The sequence below is a fragment of the Carettochelys insculpta genome, chromosome 10, assembly GCF_033958435.1.
Source record: "Carettochelys insculpta isolate YL-2023 chromosome 10, ASM3395843v1, whole genome shotgun sequence".
NCBI classification, from domain to species: Eukaryota; Metazoa; Chordata; order Testudines; family Carettochelyidae; genus Carettochelys; species Carettochelys insculpta.
In genome coordinates this window covers 30415419-30427821 of record NC_134146.1, presented here as the reverse complement: position 1 = coordinate 30427821, position 12403 = coordinate 30415419, and the positions used below count along the sequence as shown (strand labels likewise).

General features: G+C 39.1%; 1 protein-coding gene across 1 annotated transcript in view; it reads right to left on the bottom strand.

Annotated features, from left to right (window-relative positions):
• Positions 1–12403, bottom strand: part of RSRC1 (arginine and serine rich coiled-coil 1) — a 344630-nt gene that overhangs the window by 274629 nt on the left and 57598 nt on the right. The window lies entirely within an intron of this gene.

The following is a 12403-nucleotide window of genomic DNA, read 5'->3' as shown; positions in this document are numbered from 1 at the left end:
TTAATTAAAACTGTACATCAGATTTCTCACATCAAGTCCAGCTGTTTTTTCCATAATCTTCTCTCAGCTAACTAAAAAAACATGCCTCGCAAAACAAAGGAAAAATTTAAAAGGAATCAATTACTGACAAAGTATAAGCCTATACAGAAAGTGATTGTAAAAACATCTTATTTAACATATCTGCTCCATAATATTAAGCAATGCAGAATCAATATAGCTGCTGAAGAATAAGCTGAATTGTATTCCTTCCTGTACATCAGAATGGTTTCCAGTCAGTTGCACCCGTGCCAACCCACTGATGTGATAAGGGTTGCACAGTTGTCACTGAGAGTTTAATTCGTTAATAAAAGGCACAGTATACTACTAGTGATGGTGTCCTAGACCAACAACAGGCAGTTTTGTGTCCAAGAGCCCAGGTTGAACCCAGAGATCTGATGATTTTAAGATTAGAACTACAGTAACAAAAAACTGTAAACACAGGCCCCAATCCTACCAGTGACTCCACACAAGTGTACTTGTACAGTAACTTGCAGGTTCAGGGTCTTAGCTGCTAAGTATAATATTCTGTGTTTGCTTTCACCTAATTTCCCATCGCTGCATAATAAAGTGTATAGCATTACTGGAATATTCAATTTTTACAACACTGTTGTTAAGCCCCATAACCAAAATAAGTATCATGATTCAATTCCATATGTTTATGCAAAGAATTTTTTAAATTTTCATGTATTATTGATCATTTAAGGTATATCAGGAGCATATGGTGAAGGTATACCACATTTAAGAAAATCAGGAATTCCGGTTCCCATGAATTTCTACTGCAGTATAGCCCTACTTAAACATCCAACAACTGGAAACTTCAAATTGTATTGAACAGTTGTTTATCATATGCAACTGTTTCATTTTGTATAGTATTTTTCATCCTGTAAAATTAAAAATCCTTTAAAAACAAATGACTTTAGCTATCTCTGGGATAAAAAATACAGAAGCTGTTGAACAGCACAAAACATTAAAACAGCAAGGAAATGAATACTCTATCCAATAGAAACCACAAAGGAAATGCAAAAAATGTTATTTGACATCTAGAATTGGTCCTCTATGCTGGGAGTAACACACCTATTCTTGCTATTGAATCGTTTCAACTTCCACAAGAGATCAGAATCTCAGGGCAGATCTATACAACAGAGCAAAGATGACCTGATTTACACAACTACAGCTATGTGCATACCATTGCTGGAGCTGACATACCTTAGGTCAAGTTACTATGGGGTCTTCACTCTGCAGTGTGGATGGAAGAAACCATTCAGTTGACTTCCTTTATGCTTCTCATTTTGGTGGAGTACAAGAGTCAACAAGAGAGCGATCAGCAATAAATTTAATAATTACACCCACTAAATGACCCCCCTGGTAGACCAACTGTGGCAGCACTAATCCCCTGATAGTGTAAACAAGCCCTCAGTTTTACACTTCATCCAAAAGGTGGTATCTCTAGCAGCACAATCAGCCCTATTAACAACCATGGGTCACCAATTCAGTACTAATTTAAAGGTCACATTAGCAACTAAATATCAAAAACACTGTACTGAATTGCTATAAAGATATTTTCTACCCCATAAATTGGGTATCTGTTATATCATCGTAGATAGAATTGTATATACAGTAGAGTGTCCCCTCACAATTAATTGACTGGCAATGAAAAAAAGGCTTGCCTTACAGAACAAAAAATATTCAGAATCTGTCAACCAAAAATGGGATCAGATAAAGCCAAAGTATCAGGTTTACATCATTTAATTTAAGGTATTCTCATTTAAGATACTCTCACTCAAGAAGGTGCCCAGGATCTTAATGAAGACCACTTTAAAACACTTTCACAGAGTCATAGAAATTGAAGAGGGAAGAGTACTGTCACCTTGTGCATGCCCTAAACAGGTGTCTTACACAGCATTTTGTTAGGTACAGTTTGAATTGACTCACTGTTTTTTCCAATACAAAACCTTATGGCTATGGTTACACTATCAAGTTTTGCCAGCAAAACCCTGGTTTTGTTGACAAAACTCATGGAGTGGGCACTCATAAAATGTATTTTGTAGACAGTAGCTGGACAAAACACAGCACTTTCACAGGCAGTGTTCTGCCTCAGTTTTTGGGCATAACACTGCTGTCGACAAATTATGTTGACAAAAAAGCTATGTGGACCTCTGGGGGGACTTTTCTCGATGCAGGGGGCATCCACAACAATGGTTAGCCCTGTCTGCTGTGCTTCCAGGTGCCTGTTTTGCTGAGAGAGCAACTGGGCAGTCTGGCCACTCTGTCAACAGAGCAGAGTGCTCTCCGGATTGGCTTGTGTGTGTGGCCACACCCTGTCAACAGAAGTTTTATCAGGAAGACTCTCTCCACAGTGACTTCTGTTGACAGAGCTCTGTAGTGTAACTGTAGCCTACATATTTGACTAAGGAAACAGCAGCCAATAAATCAAATCCTATTTCTAGAGCCGTCAGCTTTTCAGCACCAACTTAGCTGGCACCTCTGCCATTGCACCCACCATACAAGTAATTGCAATTGCAATTTAGATCAATTAGATGTTTGAACACAAGTCTTGTGGGCATACAAATGTCTAAATATCAATATGCAGCAAAAATGCCAATGTTTAAAAATGCAAACTAACATGGTCACACTAAGTTTGTAACAGTGATTGAAAACTAAATTTAAATAAGGTTGACTACGTTTTCCTTACAAAAATTATTTCTTTATTTACTATGTCTCTAATTAAATTCTGGTGTTGATTATTGTTTTACTGTTACAGTTCCAGTGAAAGAGCCACTGACCAAGTCTGACTAAAAATGCTTCTGTTCTCAAATACCCACATAAGCATGAAGCAAGCAGAAAACCACTGTGAGGCAAGCAGAAGACTATTTCATTAGAAGCACTAGAAATGTGCCATCTCCATGGAAATCTCTGCACAAAGGTAGTACTACAACACAACTGCCACATGAAATTGTTAAAAGCTCTTTGCAGAAATTCCATTTTTCATCTTGATTACACACAAAATATATTGTAGGATATTTTCACGGGGTATTTAACAGTACACAAAGGCAGCACTAAAACCACAAGCTACTGAGTGATACCAAATAAAATGCTCATGTGTAATAACTATCAGTAGTATCATAATGCACATATAAAATTAAAATACAACTGTACAAAAATGGGAAAGTACAAATGAGCGGTGTCCTAATCCAATTGTTTTAGGTCCAAAAATGATAAAGACCGAGTATGACTGAAGTGAGATGCTGAGGACAATAAGGCTATGACTACACAGCAGTGTTATTTCAAAATAATCCATTCCGGAATAGCTATTCTGAAATAGCTTATTTCGGAAAAAAAACCAGCAACACACAAGAATGCATTTAAAATAGCATCCAGCTATCTCGAAATAGCATCTCCGGACACATTGTGTCTATTCTGCATTAGTGCCATTGGACGCCATTTTGGCTTATTTCAAAATACCACAGTTCTGAGTCTTAACAGCACTTATTTTGAAACAGCTATTTCAAAACAGGTGTTATTCCTCCTGCAATGAGATTCACAAAATTTGAAATAATGTGCCCACTATTTTGAATTTATTTCAAAATAGTGTATGCATAGTGTACTTGCTTGCAAAGTTATGTCAAAATAACAGCTGTTATCTCAAAATAGGCTACAGCCAGACAGCAAAGTTAAGAAAGAAATTGTGAAGCAAATCTAACCTTCAAGTTTCATTACATTTTAAAGTATTTGTGACACATTCTGAGAATCATATTTGTACTCAGAATAAATATGACGTCTCTAATGGTGGAGAGCTTTGGACTACTGAAGAAGTTTGATTTTCAACATTAGTTCTCTCCTTCACATTCCAACACCACAATATTCTCATATATAACTGATGTTGCAAATTTTACATGGACTTCTATGGAATAAATTAAAAATAAAGATGGTGTGGCACAAAGAAACCTGTTATATTAATCCCTTGCTGATAAACATATTACAGATGAAAACCATGTGAATGGTAAGTGCTCAATCGATTTAAGTTTGTTAGTGTGAAAACCGCTTTTAGAAAGCGATGCAAGCCATCCTTAGCAAGGAATACACCACACCTAAAAACTCCATGAACACTTTCTGACAAGCCCACATCATAGGCCTCTACTGTGAACAGTGAGGAAAAGGAGTTGGGTTAGGAAGCAGGAGGAAGACAATAGGGGGGCAGGCAACCAGGACATCCAGCTGAGAAGAGTGGAAGGGGCTATTTTTGACTCCATCACAGTCCAGGTAGTCGAACACAGGAAAGCATGACATAAGAGAAGGATCCTCAGATAAGTACACAGTTTGCTTGGAAATTGCAGTGATGGAACTTCCCAATGTAGCAAAACAGCTACATGGGCGGGAGGGATAGCTCAGTGGCTTGAGCATTAGCCTGTTAAAGCCAGGATTGTGAGCTCAATCCTAGAGAAGCCCATTTAAGGATTGTGGCAAATAGATATCAGGGATGGCACCTGGTCCTGCCAAGAGGGAAGGGGACTGAAGCAGATGACCTCCTGAGGTCCCTTCCACCTCTAGCAGAGGTGTATCTCCAATTATATCATCTGTTCATCTTTTTTTTTTTAAAACTATGCTAGAAGAGGTAGTGGAACAACAAAGTGAGGTAGAATTGATATCTGCTTTTCATCCATCTCTAGAGTTAGGCAGACAGGCCCACATGGAGCACATTGTTGTCATGTACCAGGATGGCCTTGATTAAGCTTTCCTGGGTGTACCCTTCAATACTCAGCTGAAAGTTTCTGGAGAGGACTGCCCTATTTCTTCATCTTCAGTAAGACACTAGTGATGACTTCAGCAGGCACAATTGCATTACATAGGATAGCACCATATGGACTGGGCCACCCTGGAGATGCCAGGAGAAGCTGTGCTCTCTCTGCCTCTGTTACCCTCAGAAGTGAAATGTCAGCCAAAATCACTTGTGGAAAAACGGCACCAGTGTTTAGTTCCATTGCCCTATATATCTACAGTCATGCCAGCAAGCTAGTCCCTTTTCATTTTACCAACCATCCTAAAAGGTCACAGTCATCATGACTGTTGCTGTGACTGTAACCATGCTCTATCAATACCAAGGAGAAATGAGAATGTAGGAGAAACTGGGGAGCAAGGGGAGTGAGTTCAGTATCATAATTTTACATTTCCATCATGAATACCGCTGCAATGATACAGTTACTGCCATTGCAGCATTATGGCACTCCCCTCCACACTCATAGAAGATCTGAGCCAGATAAGGAGAAAGAGGAAGACTCAGGATGACCTGTTTCAGGAGATCCTACAAGAATTAGAACAGGGCCTAGAGGATCACCCATGCAGGCAAGGAGGAGCAGGATAAAAGGAGAGAAGACAGGAAGAAGAAAAGGAAAGAAGAACAACAGGAGATGTTCTGACTTGTCAGATGGTAAATAGAGATGTTCAGATTCTGGTAGATCTGCAAAGTAATGCTCTTCTCTCTCTGTAGCCCATAGAGATCATTGGGACCTCACTATACTCTGCCTCATGTTCCATGCAGCATCAGGGGTCAGTGCACTACCCTTACCATTCCACACTGGAGAACATTAAAGACAATAACAACTTCACATACACTGACCTGTGAAATCAAAGCCCTCACTTCCCAAGCCATACAGCTCTGCCCCCAAGCTCTAATAGCTCTTGTATCTCAATGTTCAATTTCAGCCACCAGCAACTCCACCTCCATACTATCAGAATTTTTTCCCTCTTTTGCTTCACAAATAATATGTAGGACACTGGAGGCAGCGACAACTAAGGGATATTTTTCTCAATGAGGTCCAATCTTGTAAGTAAACACAATCAAGGCACATTCAACTGTCACTCTGCACCTGCTGAAACTATAGTAAAAGCACTCCTTGGTGCTGTTGAGGTGGCCAGTGTACAGCTTCATGAGCCATGGGAGCAAGGGGTAAACTAGGTCTCCCAGCATCACCATTGTAATTTCGACATTCACAAAGGCAACAAAAGAACATCCCTGCTTAAGGTTCTCTCAACAGCTGGGAGTTCTTAAAAATGCGCATGTAAGGGACCATCACTGACCAGTCCCCACTGACATAAGGAAAGCAACTATGGTTATCAAATGCCACTTGAATTACCACAGAATAGTTGTTCCTGTTGGCATACTCTGTGGTGCTAAAATAGATGGCATGTATATCCCACTCATTTTGGTGTCCCTGAGCTGGAAGGCTACGGGAAAATTCAGCATATGGATCCAGCAATGTGGTCTTGCACAACCACAAAAATTCTTCAGCCTTTGCTCATTCTCCCAAAGATGCATGACATGCAATTCAACCAGTCATTGCTGTTTCTCAGGCCCAGAATGCGCTCTCCATCATCTCCAGCCCAAATGCTTCCAACCACCTTGAAAGGTGTTCAGATATAAAACCCTAAGAAAGCTAAAGAATTACAGAAGCGTTTTTAAATAATACAGGAGAAAACCGCACATTTTCAAAGTTATAAATTTAATTCTACTAAGCTGCCACATTAGGCAAAAAACATCATTTTTACTGGACATCAGCATTAGCAATAACTTTCAGCATTTCTTCTGAGACATCTGATCTGCATACTTGTAGATATGAGACATGTTTACTATCTGTCCCAGAAAAAGTGTTTTGGTTTTGCTCAGTAAAAATATTTGCTGTTCAGTATTTATAAAGCGTTTCAAAATTAAAGAATCATGCCAGCCCCTTGCCCCGCGTTCTCCCACCAGAGTCCAGACCGCACACCCCCACCCCCCAAGCACTGGGTAGGTAGTGCACAGCTTCCTCCAGGTCCCAAGACCTTCCCCAACACAAGGTAAGCAGGCATACAAATATGCCTCCCCTCACAGCGCAACAGCACACATACTTGCAAGCACAAGGCAGGCAGCCCCACCGCATGTGTGGGGACACGCATGCACACACCCACCCACAAGTATCAGGTGGCATGACCCTAGTGGCCTCAGAGCTGGGCAGCTCCAGCCACCCCAAGTCCCTGCCATAGGCTGGACACCACCACACTAGCACCAGCCCACTTCCCTGAACAGGAACAGCTAGCCTGCTGGGGCTGAAGCCCAGGGGTAAGGGCAAGTAGGAGGGACCTTCCAGGCAGAGCATGGCTAGGGCCCTGTTGGGCTGTGTGGGGAGGCATACCTACATTTGCTATCATTTTGTTAGATTGCATAAGCCATGTATCACCTGACTTGGTCAGTATTTGAACTGGAGTCCACACAAACATGAGTATTTTTGGGGTAGAAAGGGTTTTTAGGGTACAGCTGGCAGCACCACCTTTCAGGCAAAGAAATTAAACAAATGACGTACAAAAATGAAGAGATTAACCCCAATGTCTTGGATAAAACAATGTGTGAATAAGTTACATTTGTGCTTCTAAGTTCTAATAGAGAAAAGGTAGTATTCCCAAATGACACAATACAGTACATACACTCTTTACACAGAGTAAAGTTATCCCCTTTCCAGGTTTGGTTTTATTAAGAAATACTCAGATAGCATATAATTCAGCCTAAGTTTTCTTCCTAAAAATTGGCGGCTCCTAGGCTTCCAACGTCTAATGACAAGATAATTCAAAAGAGGAGTCCTGCATCTAACTGCAAAGCTTTAAAGTATACACCTTAAATGATTCCAATTAAAATTTTGAACAGGTAGCCTTCCTACCCTGTGGTTACGTTAAAAAAAAAAGTTGAACAAGTAAGAGTAAAGCGCGTGTGTGCGTGCATGTGTGTGTATTCTGACCGGGTAACAGAATGACATCAGCAAGTAAATGTCTCTTTCTGCCACCCAGGGAGAGTGGGAGGGGGAAGGTCCCAACCAGACTGGGAAGGCTGGGGCTTTCTGCGTGGTTTCCCAACATCCCAAGGAGGCCAGGACATCTCCACCCCCTCTGCTGACCCTTCTCCTGGCTTCCTGGACAGCAACCCAGAGATTCAGCTGGGAGGGGAGGAGCTGGGAGCAGCCCTTGCTGCCAGACTATGGCTGGGAGTGAAGGTGCCTCTCAGAGCCGAGCTCTGGCTGCCACTATTGACATTCCGCACCCCCGGGCAGAACATGACTCCTGTCAGTAGCAGAAGTCAGAGCATATGCAGTATAACTTTACAAAACAAAATGAATTGTTTTAAAAATGGTGATTGGTGTCGGATTTTGGTTAAAAGTCTGCAATCCTAAGAAATTAAGCTTTGGAATCTAACAGTATACCTAGTGTTGCACATATGGCAATTTTATCCAATATCCTTGTGACACCTTAATGAATGAAGTGTAAATATTTTGAGGTCCATTGAATTAAGAGAATAGTTTACATATTACTGAAGGCCAGACTTTGTGAAACCTGTGGAGGGGAGGAATGCAACAGATGTAAGGCTGGGATGGGTTCAAATAACTATACTGAACAATATGCTAGCCAACAATAAACTAGCTGAAAAAAGTGTTAAGTGGTTTTCCTGGTGAGTATCAAGATGGAGGAGAATGAAAACATCCTACCTCCAGTTTTGCAAAAACCCAGCCTTTTAAAGCTACACCCTGAGGAATGGTCCACCATCTGCTGATCACCTGTTACATAAGGTCAAGATCAAAGGCCCAAACTATATAAGAGAAAAATTACTATTCACGGTTGCCCTGGTTCTAAATTCGAGACAGTTATGAACTTTTAAACATTGGAAAAATTTTATCTGTGGATGTTGAAGGACTGACACTCAGAGGCCAAGACTGGAGCTGTAGTGAACTTTTGTAAGCTTTTTAGCATGTGTGTAGGTTTGTTTATTGTTTTTAAACATATTGTCTCTAACATTTTCACCTCAAAAATAAATGTACCTGCTTATGAAAAAACCCTATGTAGCACCATTTAATTCTAGCAATTATACTGTTTATAGCCTCTGGGGAGAAAGCAAAATGCAGATACTGGCCTGTGTATTCAGATTGGTTTGCTAGGACTAGCATAGTTTAGGAGGGAACTGTGTAGCCTGATCAGGAGGGTGAGAGAAGCAGTAATCTACCCCAAAAAAAAGAGGTGACTGCTGACGGTTGTCCAGAGTATGCCTTGTTAAAGGGACCATGCAGGAGGAAGACAAGTGTGCTTGTCCTGAATTGTGACATCTAGCTGTGAGAATCTAGTGTTTCTTCCTCAATACCCCTTCTTAAATTTAACAGACTTTTTAATATGGTCTTCAGAGTGGAATGTTGTGTGTTAGACATTTATGAAAATTTAAATGTACTAAACTCATGAGAAAAGCTGTACTAATAATTTATGAATTTTGAAGACCCATATAGGCCCATCTGCAGCCTACTAAGGTACAATGATTTTTTACTCATGTTTTCTACATTAATGGCTTAGGTTGCTAAAGTTTGCTTAAATAAAAATGTAACTTTATTAAATGTGTTTTTTTCCACATTTGGAACAGGCTTTATAGCTTTAAGAAGTCATCTGAGCCTAGAAAAAGGAAAATCTGCATGCAACCATTACTGAAGATGAATTTTTTCAAATTATTTAACACATTATTAGTGCTTAATTTTCTGAAATCTAATACAATTACTTATCTGAACATTAAAGCCACTTCGTAATAATATTATTTTGTGTATTATTTAAAAATTAAAAGCCAACATTTATTAATATTAAGGCAAATACCAAAATGTTAAAAATTCTAAAACTGTAGGTAGGGGGGACGGAAGGGAAAGTCAAGATAGGAGTGTAGACTCCTAACCTCCTCCCCCACCCCCACCCACCAACTATGCCAAAGGTTAAGTCATTTAGTCAAGTTCAAAGATCTTCAAAGAGGCTTAGATCCAGATAAGCCCATATGTTACCAAAATTCTGTGAAAAAGCTATTGCTTTCCAATCTGCTTTTCATGTCTACATTACAGAACACACAGATGCTTAGCATCACTGAAAATCCCTAAATTCTCACACCAGATAATCATGGGGCACCATTAACTTTCCTATCTAAAATCCTAAGAACTGTCTTTATTCCATCAACACTTGGTCCAATTGTAAAAACTGCAAGTATCCATAAAAGCCCATTCCAGTTACTGCAAAATAAGTGTTAATTTGCTAATTTCTTCACAGGTAATCAATTAAAATGTAAAATATTGGATAAAATTAGTTGCACTAAATTTAACAGCTGCTCCATAAGCATAATTAGTTTCACAAGGACCATATGTATTCTGAACAGAGACAGAGTTGAAACAAATAAGCAGATTTTAAAACAAGTTTGAGAAAATCTGCATTTAATTAGCAGGTGGGCACTACAACTGCATAATGTTTTTATACATTTATATTTATGAAGTGACAGAAGATCTAAAGGCTTTTTAAAATGGCGTTTATTGTTTGAATGGGAACTGTTTTGCTGCATGCTAAAGTGATTTAAATCGTTATAGCTCTTCTTTGAAAAAATCATAAATGGTGAAAGAAAACATGTGGAAAACTGTAAAACTAGAAAGAATTTGCGACAAAAAACAGATACACATACCATAACCAAAAGGAAACTACACTTAATTAAATGTACACTACATCTGGAATATCATCCTAATAAAACGTGAAACTATTAATTTTCATTGTTCTAAAGGAAATGAGGTCACCGTCATTCAGTATTTCCCCAATTATATTGCACTAAAGCATTGAACTGTATCTTCTAGGTACAATCCAATCTTCTCCAAATATTACAATTTGAAAATAGTCACCAGGATGTAGTTTAAGATATGGAAAGGAGGACTGAGGGACTGACTTAAATAAATAAATAAATAAATACATAAAAAGAAAGAAAGGAGAGTGTGAGCGTTCAAGTACAAAAAATGAGCATTTTTCCAATGAAGGCAAGTGTTAGGCACAAATGACTTATCTGGCAAATAACAACCACCACCCAACTGAAAGTTTCTAAGATGTCAAGTTCTTTTCTGACACTTCTTATAATAGTCTTTCAGCTGATAACAATTCCTGATAACTTCTTATAAGTCCAAAAACAACAACTCAAAATTGGTCTTAATGTTTTAGGTAGATACAAAAAATAAGAGCAATATGATGAAAACAAATGCATCATTGAAACCTCCCTACCCACTAACTTTCATATTAAGAATAGAGACATTGCCTAAACCAGGGATAAGGAAACTGGGGGGAGGCGGTCTTTCCTGGGGGTCATGAAATTCCCATAAGATGAGCACAGCATGATCAGCTGCTGGGTCTCAGCCTCACCCATATAATTTAAAATGTTTAAATATGTTACTGTTTTTATGTATATGTATTCACATTTATATACCGATTAATGAAGGTTTTACATTCTACATACTTATTTTCTTACACATGTCAAAAGTCCCCCCCACCCCACAAACAGATGAAATTTCCATCAGTTTGGATTATGTAAGACAGGTTGGGGGACCCTGCTAATTAAGGAATGAAAAGTGGGGCTTGACAAAAGAAGTTTGAACACCCCTGGTCTAAACCCTGGTACAACTGACTAAAGCAAATTGAAGCACCCTGTCAACATACACTAAAGGCTGTTTCACTGAACTAACACCAGTGAGGAAAAGACATCAGAGGATGAGTTGTTGAAGAATCAAAATTATTGTTTCAAGCACCATAATTCCATTGTTGTTCACAGGAAGTTAATAAACAATAAATTGTAACAACACGGACATACACCAGCGTGTATAATGCTCAAAGTCAAGGTGATTAGACACAATCTAAAGACACACAGAGTGTAGGTAAGAATACTCAGTGAGATTTAAGGGGCAGTAGTAACACTGTTCTAAAATAAAAGTAGTGGAGAAGATTTTATATTTACATAATTATCATTTGAAGGCAGAAGACGTGGCTTGTAAAGATTTAAAAGGAGAGTTGGAAGCCTGCTGTACTGTGGTAAAGAAGGTTATTCAAAGCACAGAGGTTAGACATGATAGAAGTCAGAGATGTAAGATGGAAAGAAGAAAAGGGGAGTAATAAAATTGACATTACTGGTGGAGCAAAGTGAGATGAATAATAAACAGAAGCAGATATATAAAAGCATAGACAGATCTGTACAGAGCTGGGAAAAATAAAGGCTCTCAACTCATCCAGTAGATGCGCAGCACAAGTTTCTGCAATTTAGTATTAAGCAGCCCTTCAATTATAAAACCAGTACAAGTGCACAGTTAACACATTTTAAAACGAAAAGATTTTATGTTCAAGCTGTTAAGATACTATAAAATATGAAGTATTTTTAAAATTATGAAATTTTTTCAGTGGACTGGACCAGGATACAGCAGTACAGCCAGGTATGTAGGGAGGTGTTGGTTTTACCTTTGTGTCTATTGTATTTTGTTCTGTCACAAATTCCACATCCCCAGTCTCTGACCTTCCAATCCACCTCACTCAC